Raw genomic sequence first — 17,866 nt, forward strand, 5'->3', positions numbered from 1 at the left:
AGGAGTGACAGAATATAGAATATTACATAAGTCATTCTGTTCACGTGTTATTGAAAGCCTGCGTTGCTGTGGGTCCTCTCTGATGTTCACCAATATGATACACAAATATCCACATAGTTAGTACCCACCAACATAGGTTCATGCATGTGCCTCTACACTAAAGCTTCTTAGATTTGCTTTTCCAAGTTTTTCTAGTCCCCTGACCAGTCAAGATGTTTGCAATTTTTCACAAGGCCACATAGATCCTTACTTCAGACCATTTATCTCTGAAAAAGTAGACAAACGAGTGTATTTCTAGAAGTTCCCTGCACCACTGTCCTTTAAGTCTGCTCCTGAGACAACCTGTAGAGTGGCAGAATAACATTTTCATCTTGCACTGACATAGCTGGACAAGGCATGTGCACAGAGGCCTGAGTTTTTTCTTCATTCATCTGGTTTTAGGGAATACCACACAGGACCATGGTCATGACCATTGGTGCAACATAGGTAAGGAGCATGGGTATCTGGTCCAGGTGTTCATGAAACTGAGTTGTACTCTCTGGACCTGTTAGGGCACAATTCTGAATGTATCATTTCCATAATATCATAGATTGCTGCTGACCAGCATGATGTCATCAATAAAGAGTTCAAGCATGATGTTCTGCTGAATATAAAGAGTTAACATCCCTGTGGCTATATTATGACAGAAATCAGGAGAGTTAACTGAGCCCTGGACTGAGACAGTGGATGTGTATTGCCGTATTTCACATATAAAAGCAAACTGAATTGTATCCTTATTATTGATGGGGTTTGAAAAGAACACATTGGTCTTATAAATAGCTGCACACCAAGTTTGAGAGGCTGTGGTGACCTCTTCTAGGAAACAGTCATTATCTCTCCGAACAGTTATGATCGTGGATATCAGTTAGGTTGATAGTAATCATTAGTCACCCAAAACAATACGGTTGACCCTTGAACAACATGGGTTTGAACTGCCTGGGTCCACTTACATGAGGAATTTTTTTCAATCAATACATGCTATGGTACTAAACGATCTGCAGCTGGTTGAATCCATGGATGCAGTACCCAGGATAAGTAGGGTCAACTGTAAAATTATATGCAGATTTTCAACTGTAAGGGGAGTCAGCTTCCCTAACCTCCACGTAGTTCAAGGGTCAAAGGTACTCTGATTTTTGCAGGAGTCAAACATTCTTTAAATTTTTGATGGTGGCATTAATCTCTCTAATGGCTTATGGGGTGATATAGTGCTTCAGGTTTCTCTTTTTGTCAGGATGGGGATCGTTTTAGGGGCTTACACTTGACCCTACCTACCGTAGTGGTTATTAATATGTGGATCATGGAATCAATATGAGAAGACTACCAGCTGCTAAGGAAACTAATTCTAATTATAGTCCCACCAATGTTGGACAGCATATTTAAAAATTGTTTGAAGGCACTGGAGATTAATCAAAGCAGGAATAAATCTGAAGAATGGGATTCTTGCAAAAAGAGAAGTGCACTAGGTAAATTCCATCTACTTGACCTTCCCTCTGAGGGCACTCCTTAGTTCACCGGCATGGAGAACAAAGTCCCAACAAAAAGTAACAGTCTTAGTGGACAGGCAGGTGGAGCTGGAAACTGGGAGTGGCGGGAATCCTAAAGAAGAGGAAATCAATAAGGAAGGGGAATTCAAAATATGCATGAAATTTCCTCTTAAATTGTCAGCTGACTATTGAATTGCACTTGTGTAAGTCAAAGCTTCAAGAAACCCAGTGTAAGCAGCAACTGATAGAGTATGAAACTGAGTAGAGATTTAATTAGATGTCTTGGAGCTAAGGAAACAAAGTTTAATTCGAGTCCTGCCAGGTTAGAGGGGCTTGTATACAATTTAGGTTTTTTGTTAAGGCTCCCAAAGGATACGCCCTAGGAGTAAGGGCAAAACTAAAATCAATCAGGTCTTAAAAAAGGATAAGAAAAAAAAAAACACTGTCTCTAATATTAAGTTGATCTGTTGGTACTCTATTTGCAAAAAAAATCATCCTTCAGGGACTGTACAGACTTACATGACTCACATCCAATCAAAGCTTCTGAAGCATGATTATTTTTTTAAAAGGATGAGTTTATAATGAGCTAAGAAAAACAACAGATAAAAGTAACTTACACAAGTTGTTCAGATATTACAATTGAGATGGGATTTTTTTTTTTTTTTTTTTTGCAATACGCGGGCCTCTCACTGTCGTGGCCTCTCCCATTGTGGAGCACAGGCTCCGGACGCGCAGGCTCAGTGGCCACAGCTCACGGGCCTAGCTGCTCTGAGGCATGTGGGATCTTCCCGGACTGGGGCACGAACCCGTGTCCCCTGCATCGGTAGGAGGACTCTCAACCACTGTGCCATGAGGGAAGCCCGTGATGGGATTTTAATTTTTTTTAAATTTTATTGAATTATAGTTGATTTACAATGTTGTGTTAATTTCTGCTGTACAGCAAAGTGACTCCGTTATACATATATTTTTTTTTCATATTTTTTTCCATTATCGTTTATCACAGGAAATTGAATATAGTTCCCTGTGCTATACAGTAGGACCTTGTTGTTTATCTATCCCATACATAACAGTTAGCTTCTGCCAATCCCACACTCCCAATACCTCCCTCCCCCAGCCCCCTCCCCCTTGGCAACCACAAGTCTGTACTCTATGTCTGTGAGAGACAGGATTTTAAAATAACCATTAAAGTGCTAAAATAGAGGAAAAGGTGGTCAAAATGGAAGGAAATGTGGTATTCCAATACAGAATTGGTACTTACAAAAGAGCTGTTTTTTATTTTATAATTTAAAATGCAATATACAAAATTAAAAATACAATGAATGAATATGAAAAGAATCTGGGCTCAGTAGAAGCCAGGATTAGTGAATTGAATGACAGGTCAATAGAATTTAAACAGAAGCACAGAGAGGAAGAAAATGGAAAGAAGAGAACAGTGTATAAAAGACATAGTCAAATCTTCTAAAGTGTGTGTAATTGGAGTCCCCAAAAAAGAGGAGAGAGGGAATGAGGAAGAAGCAACCTTTAAAAGATAATGATTGAGAATTCCCCCAGACTGATAAAAGATCTCAACCCACATATTTTGGAAGATCAGTGAAACCTAAACAGGAGAAATACAAAGGAAATCACACATAGACACCTTATAGTCAAATTGCTGAAATCAAAGTTAAAGAAAAATATCTTAAAGCAGCCAGAGAAAATAGGTGCATCATCTTTAAAGAAGCAACAGTAAAACTGATGTCTGATGTTACAACACAAACTATGAATCCAGAAAACAATAAAATGGCAGTTTTTTAAAGCACTGAAAAAAAAAAAAGGATTTCAGTCTTGAACTCTATACCTAATGAAAACGTTCATCAACAATGAATGCAAAATGAAGACTTTTTGGGCTTCCCTGGTGGCGCAGTGGTTGAGAGTCCGCCTGCCGATGCAGGGGACATGGGTTCGTGCCCTGGTCCGGGAAGACCCCACATGCCGCGGAGTGGCTGGGCCCGTGAGCCATGACCGCTGAGCCTGCGCGTCCGGAGCCTGTGCTCTGCAACGGGAGAGGCCACAACAGTGAGAGGCCCGCGTACCGCAAAAAAAAAAAAAAAAAAAGACTTTTTCAGAGAAACAAAAGCTGAGAGAATTTATTACCAGAAGAGTCATACTGCATGAATCCTAAAGGAGGTTTCTTAGGCTGAATAAAAGTAATCTCAGGTTGAAGCTTTGAACGACATGAAAGAATAAAGGATTATAGAAAGGATAAATAAGAGGGTAAATATGAAAGAATATTAGCTGTGTAAAACAACCACTATTTTATATAACATGTAGAAGGGAAACTTTGTGAGGCAAAAACACAGGAGAGATTACATAGGGTTAAACTTTTTAAAGTTTCTTGTATTATTCTGATGTGAATATATTAACTTAAGTTAGATAGTAATAAGACAAGTATGCGTGACTAGGATATCCACTAAAATAACAATACCAAGGTGCACTAAACTAATAAGACACTTATTCAATTATAATTATTTTTCTGGGCATTAGGAGTACATTGTTGAGCAAGCTGAATCACAGCCCCATTGAGAAGAGAGAGAGAATAATTTTAAAATATGAATATATAACATGCAGATGATGAGTGATACAGAGAAATAAATTTTTAAAATTCCTACTATTTATTGACCATCTCGTAGATTTGGGCATTGAGGTAAGGGTTCAACATGCATAGCTGTCTTTTTCTCACAGCAATCTGATGAAGGAGATATCTCTATCTGTATTTTACATATGAATAAAATAAGGTTTACAGAAACTAAGTGATTTACTCAAGGCTACAAAACTAATAAATGGCATATGCAAGTTTATGACTTTTTCAAACATCATAGCAAAAGCGTTTTTTCATTTTATTATCTGTTCTTTTTAAACATTATTTTTAATTTCTACATAATATTTTTTTAATATACAAGGTACAAGCTATGCTGATATAGCCTAAGTGTCCATTGGCAGATGAATGGATAAAGATGATGTGGTACATATATACAATGGAATATTACTCAGCCATAAAAAGGAACAAAACTGGTTCATTTGTAGAGATGTGGATGGACCTAGAGTCTGTCATACAGAGTGAATTAAGCCAGAAAGAGAAAAACAAATATTGTATATTAACGCATGTATGTGGAATCTAGAAAAATGGTACAGGTGAACCTAGTTCCAGGGCAGGAATAGTGACATAGACGTAGAAAATGGATGTGTGGACACAGGGGTGGAAGGGGAGGGTGGGATGAATTGGGAGATAAGGTTTGACATATATACGCTACCATGTGTAAAATAGATAGTGAGAACCTGCTTTCTAGCACAGGGAGTTTAGCTCGGTGCTCTATGATGACGTAGATTGGTGGGATGGGGGTGTGGGTGGGAGGTCCAAGAGGGAGGGGATATAAGTATACATATAGCTAATTCACTTTGTTGTACAGCAGAAACTAACACAATATTGTAAAGCAATTATACTCCAATAAAGGTATAAAACCCCCAATATTTTAAAAAGTAATTCCTCTCTGTGGGTTATAGTATGTTGGTTCACAAAATGGTCCCCATACATGGAAGGCAAGGAGAGACTGAAGAAAGAGGCAGACCACTCCGGATTGCTTGCAGACTTAGCAAGCAAGGGAACTTAGGAGGCTTGTCCTGGGTGGCCACAAGATGAGTGGATCTCTCTACTTGTCCACCGTAATCTTAAAGTTTACGTAGAGGCCTTAGCTGGGTTCAGTCAGGTGTACCATCTAGGTGGTCTCCTTGACACCTTACTGTCTCGAGGCTACATCCTTGAAGCAGCTGTTAGTATGGGGATAGTGGGCAGGATGTACATTCCAAGGATGCGATAGGGTTGGGGGAGCCTCTGATTGCCAAGTCCAGCTCCTGGGTCAGCTGATGGTATTGTCCTCTCAGTGACCTCCTCCAACAGGCAGCTTGTAGTGCTATTCCACATGTACCACCCTCCTTTTATTCAGCTCAAGGGACATGTGAATAATTCAGCCTGTGAGTAAAATCATGTGGTTCACTTCTGGTCAGAAGCAACTAAGGTATAAGTTTCTCATCTGATCTTTGCCTGCCACCATGCTACATTTGAGATGGCAGAATCACAAGATGAAGTGAGTCTGGATTTCTGATCAGTGGATGAATTAGGACCCCTTGACCTGCATCTTCATGTGGGGAGAGGTAAACTTCTGTGTGCAAAAGCCAATGTGCTATTTACTTTAGCCTAGAGTTACTCATCTGGACTGATGCATGGGTTATTTGGCTTGGGTCCATTTCTTTGGACTATTAAATATAATACCACATTGAAAATATTGTGTTTTAAATATTTTCTATATGTGGGATTATTTTCTTGAGGTAGATGATAAGAAGTGGAATGAATGGTTCAAAGTTCTAAGACATTCCAAAGGGTTGTTTACAACATAAGCCCATTGGGATTTTTGAGTGCCTTTTTTGTTTGTTTGTTTTTTTTACTAGACTATCAGCATCATTAACCATTAAGACCAAAATTATATATTCATACACATGAAACAGGAAAGAACCTCATTGTTATTTTTGATTAATATTTATTTGATTATTGGTGAAGGTGAACTTGTGTTAGTTTCTGGTGTACAGCAAAGTGATTCAGTTTTATATATATATATATAAAAATACATATTTTATATATATATAAAATATAACTGAAAATATATATATTCTTTTTCATTATAGGTTATTACAGATATTGAATATAGTTGCCTGTGCTATATACAGTAGGAACTCATTGTTTATCTTTTATATATAGTAGTTTGTATCTGCTAACCCCAAACTCCTAATTTACTTCTCCAATCACCCTTTCCCCTTTAGTAACCATAAGTGTAAATAAGTCTATTTGTGTCATATTTTAGATTGCACTTATAAGTGATATCATATGATATTTGTCTTTCTCTGACTTCAAGGTGAGCTCATTTTCATACATTTATTCTTTAATAACGTTATTGACTTATAACTGACCTAGAATAAACTATAGATATTTAACTTACAAAATTTGATAAGTTTGGACATCTGTATGTGGCAGTGCAACCACTGCCACGATCAAGATAATGAACATATTCACCACTTTCAGAACTTTCCTCATGCTCCTTTATAATCCCTCCCTTTGCTCATCCCAGTTTAAAAGATGTTGCTCCACTATCTTTAGCCTGCATTGTTTATGATGAGGCATGCTGTCATCTTTATCTTTGTTCTTTATATATAATATGTCTTTTTCTCTGGCCATTTTTAAGCCTTTCTCTTTTTTTTTTTTTTTTTTTTTTTTGTGTTACGTGGCCCTCTCACTGTTGTGGCCTCTCCCATTGCAGAGCACAGGCTCTGGACGTGCAGGCTCAGCAGCCATGGCTCACAGGCCCAGCCGCTCTGCAGCATGTGGGATCTTCCCAGACCGGGGCACGAACCCATGTCCCCTGCATCGGCAGGTGGACTCTCAACCACTGTGCCACCAGGGAAGCCCAAGACTTTCTCTTTATCACTGGTTTTAAGAAATTTGATTATGATATGTCTTGGTGTAGTTTTCTTCATGTTTCTTATGTTTGGGGGTCATCAATCTTCCAGGATCTGTGGATTTATACTTTTCATCAAATTTGGCAATTTTTTGGATATTATTTCTCCAATTACATGTACATTAAGCCAGTTAAAGTCATCTCACATTTTCATAGGCACTCTGTTCATTTTTGTAATCTTGTTTCTAATTCATTTTGGATAGTTCTTATTGCTGCGTCATCAGGTTCACCAATCTTTTCCTCTGTAATGTATAATCTGCTTTAGTCTTATCCAGCTGTTTTCCTCAGTAATTGTAGTTGACATTGCTGGAAGTTAGATTTGGTTCTTTTTTGTATCTTCCATGTCTATTATTAATTTTTTGAACATATATTGCAGTTACAATAACCATTTTCATGCTTTTGTTTGCTAATTCAAATGTCTGTGCCAGATCTGGGCATGGTGTGTTGTGGTTATTTTATATAATTGACATACAGTATTAGTTTCAAGCATGCAACATAATGATCAAAACTTGTATATATTGTGAAATGGTCACCAAAATAAGTCTAGTTTACATCAGTTGCCATACAAAGTTATAGGTTTTTTTTCTTGTGATAAGAACTTTTAAGATCTACTCTCTTAGCAACTTTCAAATGTTATTATTAACTATAGTCACCATGCAGTACAGTATATCCCCATGATTTATTTATTGTATAACTGGAAGTTTTAACCTTTTTATCCCCTTCATCCATTTTGTCCACCCCCTACCTTTTATCCTCTGCCTCTGGTAACCACCAGCTGTTCTCTGTATCTATGAGCTTGTTTTTTTTTGTTGTTGTTTTTAGATTCCACAGATAAGTGAGATCATACAGTATTTGTCTTTCTCTGACTTATTTTACTTAGCATAATACCCTCAAGGTCCATCCAAGTTGTTGTAAATGACAAGATTTTCCTTTTTATGGCTAAATAATATTCCATCGTGTATATATACCACATTTTTTCCCTTATCCATCCACTCATTCATTGATGGATACTTAGGTTGTTTCTGTATCTTGACTATTGTAAATAATGCTGCAGTAAACATGGAGTACAGATATCTCTTTGAAATAATGATTTAGTTTACTTTGGATATATATGCAGAAGAGGGATTGATAGATTATATGGTACTTCTATTTTTAATTTCTTGAGGAAACTCCATACTGCTTTCCATAATGGCTGTCCCAGTTTACATTCCCAACAGTAGTGCACTAGGGTTCCTTTTTCCTCATTGTTGCCAACAATTGTTATTTGCCTTTTGGGTAATAGCCATTCTAACAGGTGTGAGGTGATATCTCATTGTGGTTTGATTTGCATTTTCCTGATAATTAGTGATGCTGAAGACCTTTTTGTGTACCTGTTGGCCATCTGTATGTCTTCTTTGGAAAAATGTCTATTCAGATACTCTGCCATTTTTGTTTTTTTGCTATTGAGTCATATAAATTCTTCATACATTTTGGATACTGACCCCTTACCGGATATCTGATGTGCAAATATGTTCTCCCATTCAGAAGATTTCCTTTTCATTTTGTTAATGGTTTTCTTTGCCGTGCAGAAGCTTTTTAGTTTGATGTAGTCCCACTGTTTTACTTTTGCTTTTGTTGACTTTGCTTTTGGTGTCAAATTCAAAAAGTCACTGATAAGACCAATGTCAAAGAGCTGACTGCTTATGTTTTCTTCTAGAAGTTTTATGGTTTCAGGTCTTACGTGCAAATCTTTAATCCATATTGAGTTATTTGTATATGGCACAAGACAGAGGTACACTTTAATTCTTTTGCATGTGGCTGTCCAGTTTTCACAATATTATTGAAGACTATCCTTTCCCCATTGTATAATTTTGGTTCTTTTGTTGTAAATTCATTGACCATTTATGCATGGGTTTATTCAGGGCTTTGTATTTCTGTTCCATTGATCTGTGTATCTGTTTTTATGGCAATACCATACCATTTTGATTACTATAGCTTTGCAATATAATTTGAAATCAGGGAGCATGATGGTTTCAGCTTTATTCTTCTTTCTAACCATTGCTTTGGGTGTTTGGAACCTTTCGTGGTTCCATGTAAATTTTAAAATTGTTCTATTTCTGTGAAAAATGCTATTGGAATTTTGATCAAGATGATATTAAATCTATTGTTTTGAATCAATTGATTGTTTTGAGTAGGATGGACATTTTAACAATAGTAATTCTGCCTATCCATGAGCATGGAATATATCTTTCCTTTTTTTTTTTTTTTTGTCTTCTTCAATTTCCTTCATCAATGTCTTACAATTTTCAGTGTACAGGTCTTTTGCATCCTTGGTTAAATTTAATCCTAGGTATTTAATTGTTCTTGATGCAGTTGTACATGGGAAGGCTTTCCTAATTTTTCTTTCTGATAGTTTATCATTAGAGTATAGAAACATAACTGTTTTTTGCATATCGAGCTTGTATTCTGCAGATTTACTAAATTTACTAGTCCTACAGAGTTGCTTTTTTTGTTTTTGATGGAGTCTTTAGGGTTTTCTGTATATAATACCATGTCAAGTATAAATAGTGATAGCTTTACTTCTTTCTCCCCAATTCGGATGCATTTTTTAAAATTTTAGTTGCTTAATAGCTGTGGAAAGGACTTCTAACACTGTTGAATAAAAGTGGGGGAATGGGTATCCTTGTCTTGTTCCTGATCTTAGAGGAAAAGATTTCAGCTTTTCACCATATTATATTAGCTGTGGGCTATAAAATATGGCCTTTATTATGTTGAAATACATTCCCTCTATACCCACTTTTTTGAGAGTTTTTATCATAAAATGATGTTGCATTCAAATCTAATTTTAAAGTCAAGTATGGGAGAAATAACTATAGGGTGTATCTGAGCACTCATTTCTTCCACTGTGAGATGGAAGTTGGCATTACTTGTTACCTGTCCTCCATAAGCCTCCAATAAAATCAGAGGTCAAAATGCTTAGACTCTTATATGTTCTTTCCAGTATATAGTCATGTGATAATTAGCTCAAGGTCTCTTTGGGTAAGTATTGACAGGATGTTTATTGTATTAACTTTCAGTGACATTTCAGGGTTCCAATCCACATAGGAAGTAGCCTCCCATTCAATTCTTGGGAACTGTGTCTGAAAACTAGGGAGGAAAATACTTCTAAGATTTCTGACACCAGCCTTCTTACAAGATCTTTCACTTTTCTGTTTATACAAGTCAAGCAGTACTCTTATCAGCTGCCTTACTATCTTATCAAGAAAATATTATTGCCACAGATCACTAGACAAAAAGGCAGCCTGGTTGCTGCTCTGTCCTTATTTTATATTAAAAAAGAAAAGTCCATCTTGCATCAGGTGGTTAAGTTTCACCACCTGGCCTCTTTTATGTCCATTGACACTAGGGAGCTCAGTTCCATAGTAGCATCTCCTAATGCCAATCTTGGCCTACAGAGGATAGTCACCACTAAACCAGGGGTGGGGTTGAGGTGTGCTTCAGCCAATTTGGAGGGTTCCCAGAAATCTACTCAGGCATTTCCACTCTAATCACAAGTATTAGGATCTCATATAAGGTCCCTGACTTTACCCTGGGCTATCTGTCAAGGTTGTTCATGCCATTCTTTGCTGCTCTGCTAACAAACTCTCAGCCTAATTTTTAGCACGGCACTGGCTTCATTGAAGGGATTTTTAAAAATTATGTCAGGAAGATCTTCAAGTTTTTATGCCATGCTCTGCTAGTTGGCAGACCTGAGCCTGTCATCTCTTTCCTCAAATCTTTTCAGAAATGTAACAAGAGACAGTCACCTCCCAGTCTTTATAATTAGCACTGCCCCATATACCATTCAAGTGCCAGAACGATTGCCTAAGTTAATGCTTCCTCTCCTAATTGTATCTTATTTCAAAACATCACAGGTGATATTATTGGTGACTGTGATATTGCATCATATATCAGAAGTTATCATCACCCTGTTTACTGTCAGCAATAACTGATATCTGAGCAGTGAGAGATCCAGTTCCAGAATCCCATCCTAAAAATATATTTTCTAGGACCATTTCTGGAAAAAAAACTGTTGAGGCCTTCCCAATTATAGAGCTTGATAGAAGGGAATTTGTGAAGGCAGTTTACTTGAAAGGTTCTTCCATGAAATAAGAGTGATAGAATCGGTAAGAGAAAATAAAGAAGAAAAATTTAAATTAAGGGTGAGATTTAAGTTGTTGCTGAGGGCAACAAGGTCCCTGTAAGAACAGAATACTTCCCTGTGTTAAATGTCCAACAAGCATAGCACCTTGCACGAGTTGAGAGTTGCTTTTGGGGGGTATTAACACTAATGCACTTTAGAGCTTTGCAAAAATATGTGAACGAAGCCAACACCTCCCTTTTAGGAAGTGCCCTGATATTGTCTATCACAGTTGGGGCTGAAACCAAAAATGTGCAGAAAACAAACTAATATGCTATGTACAGGATTCAGAGTGTGTCTTAACCAAGGTCCTCTTGAAAATATAGCTGGAAATAAAATTTACATATTAACAGTATGGTAGGAGGAGGGCGGGGATGGGTAGGGTCACACAATCCGAGTACCTAGGAATAAAGAACTGAACATGACCTCAGTTTTACTAAACACAGTGACTTCTAAGTCACATGGGCTAACTTGGAGCAGACTGTATAAAACTAGCATCCACTTGTTGAAGAATCTGTTGAGGAGAGGTAGAAGGATTTTCTTCTGGCTCTCTCCTACCTCTTCTCTCATCAACATTTGCCATTTGCCCACAGAGCTTATCTTTTAAAAAATTTTTTTTTTCATTTGTTAACAGTTTTATTGAGATGTAATTCACATACCATACAATTCACACATTTAAAGTGTACAATTCAATTAATTTTTGGTATGTTACCTTATTGATTTTTAATTGTGGTAAAATGTTTATAACATAATTTTATTTTAATCATTTTGAGTGTACAATTTAGTGGCACTAACTACATTCACAGTATTGTGTGACAATTTCTACTATTTCTAAAACTTTTCATAACCTTGAACAGAAATTTTGTAACCATTAAGCAATAACTCCCTCATTTATCCCTCTTCCTCCCTCCTTCTAGCCCCTTCTAATCTACTTTCTGTCTCTATGAATTTGCCTATTCTAGATACCTCATATAAGTGGAATCATACAATATCTGTTCTTTTGTGTCTGCTTTATTTGACCTAGCATATGTTTTCAAAGTTCCTCTGTGTTGTAGCAGGTTATCAGTATTTCATTCCTTTCTAAGGCTGAATGATATTATATTGTATAGATATATTACATTTGTTTATCCATGTTCATTCATTCATTGGGGGACATTTGTGTTATTTTCACCTTTGGATATTGTGAATATGCTCCAGTTAACACTGGCATACAAGTATCTGAATCTCTGCTTTCAAATTTTTTGAGTTCGTTCTTATTTTTGAAAGATACAGAATTCTATGTTACTGATTGAAAATTTTCTTTCTATGCTTTAAAGATCTTATTTCATTTTCCTGAAGTCTTCAGAGTTTCTAATGAAAAGTCAGTCAGTTTTTACTGTTATCATGTATGTGATGTGTTGTTGTATTTGACTACTTTTAAGATTATTTTTCAAGCTTTATTGAAATTGAGATATAATTGACATATAACATTGTGTAGGTTTAAGATGTACAACATGATAATTCAATACAAGTGTATATTGTGACATGATTACCACTCTATGGTTAGTTAGCACATTCATAACCTCACAAAATTACCATTTTTGTTGTTGTTTTGTGATGAGAATATTTAAGGCTGATTCAGCAACTTTAAAGTAGAGTTGACCCTTGAGTAACTCAGGTGTTAGGAGGGTAGATCTCCCATGCAGTTGAAGAATCTGTGTATAATTTAACAATTGGCCATCCTTACAGTTCTGCATCCACAGATTCAACCAACTGCAGATCATGTAGGAGTGTAGTACTTATTTGTTGAAAAGAAAACCCATGTACAAGTGGACTCACATAGTTCAAACCCATGTCCAAGGGTCAACTGTATACAATACAGTATTGTTAACTACAGTCACCACAGGGCTTTAATTTCTTGCCTTTCCAGGTGTGTCATCAGGCCTCTCTGGATATGTGTTGTGTGAACTGGATCTCATTTAATGGCATCGTGTTTTTCTGAATCTAGAATTGGGCAGAACTGCAGCCTCTGTGAGTATTGTTCGTTCAAGCTTCATTACTAAAGGTGCTTTGGCTTATACCACAATGCACATGATGAAAACCATGCCAGAGTGGACTCTCAATTCAAGGGTCCAAACCAGCTGGAAGTGTTAGGTAACATGACAGTGGTGACTGGGGCTTCCTAATGTCCAGGTAGGGTCTAGGAGGTAAGTCATACCAGGTAAACATAGAGATAGATGCAAATAGAATGCTTCTACTGAGGTCTGTTGCATTGATATGGTCAGTACACACAATGCATATATGTCATTCACAGACCATGAGTTATATTTAATTCACAATCAGATATCAGTTATATTCTTCTTTCAAGGAGCACATGCAAAAGAGTTAAAACACAGTAAGACTGGTGGTGTTTTATTACTATGTATTGAGATTTTTTCTGGGTCTTTATGGCTCTTCACAAAAGGAAATATCTAAAATGACACCCTTTATAAGTGGATCTATATCAAGACTATTTGAGACATCCCTGGTCACTCAAGCTATGCTTTATTCAAACAAAACTTTTGTGAAAAGTTCTTTTTAAAGATATACACTTTCTTTAAAGAAATACACTCTATCTTCTTATTCAGGCCATGTCCTAGTCAAGATCACAGTCATAAGATATAACTTATTGAAGAGTTGAAGCATTTTCAAGTTGATGATTAGTAGGGTTTTTATTGTCCCCCCTTGTTTTTCTTTAAAGACTTTTTAGAGCAGTTTTCAGTTCACAACAAAATTGAGAGAAAGGTACAGTGATTTCCCACATACCCCCTGACCCCACACATGAATATACTCCCTTATTATCAAAATAACTCACCAAAATGGTATCATTTTTTCCAAGAGTGAACCTACATTGAGAAGTCAATCTCCCAAAGTTCATAGTTTATCTTAGGGTTCACTCTTGGTGTTTTATATCCTATGGGTTTGGACAAATGTGTTGTGACATATATCTGTCATTATAATACCGCACAAAGTATTATCATCCCTCTAAAAATCCTGCGCACTCTAACAATTTATCTTTCTCACTCTCTGACCCCCAATCACTGATATTTCTGTTTTTAATTATACTAGACTCTTGATATCATTCAGCCATAACTGGCAATTAAATTGATAAGATTTAAAGTGTACAACACGAGAATACACACACACACACACACACACACACACACACATAGTGAAAGAATTACCCCATCAAGTTAAACACCTCACATACTTACCTACAATATTGTTTGTTTGTTTAGTGAGAATATTTAAGTTCCACTCTATTAGCAAATTTATATTATACAGTACAGTGTTATGAACTGTACTCACCATGTTATACATTAGATCCTCAGACTTATTTATCTTATACCTGAAAGTGTATACCCTTTTACCAACCTCTCCCTGTTTCTCCTATCCCTAAACAACTACTCTTCTGTGATTTTATGAGTTCGATTTATTTATATATTTATTAGTTATTTTATTTATTTTCATTAAATTATAGTTGATGTACATGTTAGTTTCAGATGTACAACATAGTAATTCATTGTTTATACAGATTTAAAAATATTAACTATTGCCTATACTGTACAGTATATCCTGTAGCTTGTTTATTTTATCCATAGACATTTTTGTACCTTTTAATCTGCTACCTCTATATTGCCCCTCCCTTCATCCCTCCCCCCATCTCCCTACTGGTAACCACTAGTTTGTTATGTTTCTGCTTGGTTATATTCATTCTTTTTCTTTTTTAGATTCTACATATAAGTGATAAAATACAGTATTTGTCTTTCTCTGACTTATTTCAGTAAGCACAATACCCTACAGGCCTATCCATGTTTTTGCAAAAGGCAAAATTTTATTCCTTTTTATGGATGACTAATATTCCATTACCCATTATTGTGGGTGTGTGTGTGAGTGTATATATGTATACTCTCTTTATGCATACATATGTTGATGGACACAGGTTGCTTTCATATCTTGGCTATTATAAATAATGCTACTATGAACATTGGTGTGCATATATCTTTTCAAATTAGTGTTTTTGTTTTCTTTCAATATTTATCCAGGAGCAAAATTGCTGGATCATATGGTAGTTCTATCTTCAGTTTTACGAGGAATCCCTATACTGTTTTCCACAGTGGCTGCACAAATTTACATCGCCACCACCAGTGTACTAGGACTCTGTTTTATCCATATCCTTGCCAACATTTGGTTACTTGTGGTTGTTTTGACAACAGCCATTTTGTTAGGTGAGAGGTCAAATTTCATTGTGGTTTTGAGTTGCATCTGCCTGATGATTTGCAATGTTCAGCATTTTCTCCTATGTCTGTTGGCCATCTCTATGTCTTCTTTGGAAAACTATCTATTCAGGTTTTCTGCCCGTTTTTAAATTTCGGGTTTTTTTCCTTTGATATTGTTTTGTATGAGCTGTTTATATATGTTGGATACAAATGCCTTATGAGACAAATCACTTCAAATACTTTCTCACATCAGGTTTTTTCATTTTATCAATGGCTTCCTTTGCTGTACAAAAGCTTTTACGTTTAAGTAGGTACCATTTGTTTATTTCTGCATTTGTTTCCTTTGCTTTAGGAGACAGATTAAAAAAATATTGCTAAGCCTACTACTAATATATTTAAAACAGATTACCAACAAGGTCCTACTGTATATCACAGGGAACTCTGCTCAACATTTTGTAATAACCTAAATGGGAAAAGAATTTGAAAAAGAATAGATACATGTATATGTAAAACAAAATATTAATTTTCCAATCCATGAACATGGGATACCTTTCCATTTCTTTGTATCATTTTCAACATCCTTCGTCAGCGTTTTATAGTTTTCAGCATATAGGACTTTCACCACAAGTTTATTCCTAGGTATTTTATTCTTTTGGATGTGACTGTAAATGGAATTGTTTTCTTGATTTCTTTTTCTGATAATTCATTATTTGTGTATAGAAAAAGCAACAGATTTCTGTATATGAATCTTGTATCCTGCAACTTAATTCATTTATTAGTTCTAACAGTTTTTTTGGTGGAGACTTTAGCATTTTGTATATGAAGTATCATGGCTACCACAAATAGTGACAGATTTACTTCTTCCCTTGCAATAGATATCTTTTATTTCTTTTTCTTGTCTGATTTCTGGGTCTAGGACTTCCAGTTTTATGTTAAATACAAGTGGCAAGAGTGGGCATCCTTGCCTTCCTTATTTTAGAGAAAAAGCTTTCAGCTTTTCATCATTCAATACGATATTAGTTGTGGTTTTGTCAAAAATGGTCTTTATTATGTTGAGATATAGTCCCTCTATATGAACTTTGATGATCATTTTTATCATGAATGGTTTTCGAATTTTGTCAAATGACTGTTCTCATTCTATTGAGATTATAATGTGCATTTTATTTGTCACTTTGTTAATGTGGTGTGTCACATTGATTGATTTGTGGACTTTGAACCATCCTTGTACCCCTGGAATAAATCCCACATCATCATGGTGTATAATCTTTTTAATGTTGTATTTGTTTTGCTAATATTTTGCTGAGGATTTTTGCATCTGTATTCATCAGAGATAGTGGCCTGTAATTTTCTTTTCTAGGTAGTGTCTTTGTCTCATTTGGGTATCAGGGTAATTGCAGCCTCATAGAATAAATTTTGGAGTGTTCCCTCCTCTCTTCAATTTTTTGTAACAGTTTGAGAAGAATAGTTATTAGTTCTTCTTTATATGTTTCATAGAAATCCCATGTGAAGCCATCTGTCCTGCACTTTTTTTGCTGGGAGTTTTTTGATTACTGATTCAATTTCACTACTAAGGATCAGTCTGTTCAGATTATCTATTCCTTCCTGATTCAGTTTTGGAAAGTTGTATGTTTCTAGGAATTCATCTATTTCTTCTAGGTTGTCCGTTTTGTTGGCATATAACTATTCATAGTATTCTCAGGATTTTTTGTATCTCTGTGATGTTAGTTGTAATTTTGCCTCTTTCATTTCTTATTTTGTTTATGTGGTTCCTCTCTTTTTTTCTTAATGAGCCTGGCTAAAAGTTTCTCAATTCTGTTTATCTTTTCCAAAAAACCGCTCTTGGTTTTATTGATCTTTTCTATTTTTTTGATCCTACTTTATTTCCTCTCTGATCTTTATTATTTACATCCTTATGCCGACTTTGGATTTTTGTTTTTCTTTTCCTTATTCCTATAGATGGGAGTTTAGGTTGTTGATTTGAGATTGTTCTTGTTTCTTGAGGTAACTATAAACTTCCCTCTAAAACTGCTTTTGCTATGTCAATAGATTTTGGAAAGCTGTGTTTTTCTTTTCATTTGCCTCAAGGTATTGTCTGATTTCCTCTTTGATTTCTTCATTGACCCTTTTTTTTTTTTTTTTTTTTTTGAGTAGCATGTTGTTTAGTCTCCACTTCTTTGTGTTTTTTCCACTTTTCTTAATGTAGTTGATTTCTAGTTTCATACTGTTGTGGTCAGAAAAATGCTTGCTATAATTTCTATTCTATTAAATTTCTTGAGACTTGTTTTGTGACCTAGCGTGTGATCTATTCTGGAGACTGTTCTATTTGCACTTGAAAATAATGTGTATTCTTCTGTTTTTGAATGGCATGTACTGTAGACTAAATCCAGTGGATCTAATGTGTCA

At 35.8% G+C, this 17,866-nt stretch overlaps 1 long non-coding RNA gene across 2 annotated transcripts in view; it reads left to right on the forward strand.

Moving 5' to 3' along the window:
- The window catches only part of LOC137208410 (uncharacterized), a 438,623-nt gene that overhangs the window by 354,903 nt on the left and 65,854 nt on the right, over positions 1-17,866 (forward strand). For both annotated transcript variants that reach the window (XR_010935623.1, XR_010935624.1), the window contains exon 4: positions 13,135-13,235. This is a non-coding gene — a long non-coding RNA (uncharacterized lncRNA). The remainder of the gene's footprint in view (positions 1-13,134; positions 13,236-17,866) is intronic.

The sequence above is a fragment of the Pseudorca crassidens genome, chromosome 16 (genome assembly GCF_039906515.1).
Source record: "Pseudorca crassidens isolate mPseCra1 chromosome 16, mPseCra1.hap1, whole genome shotgun sequence".
NCBI classification, from domain to species: domain Eukaryota; kingdom Metazoa; phylum Chordata; class Mammalia; order Artiodactyla; family Delphinidae; genus Pseudorca; species Pseudorca crassidens.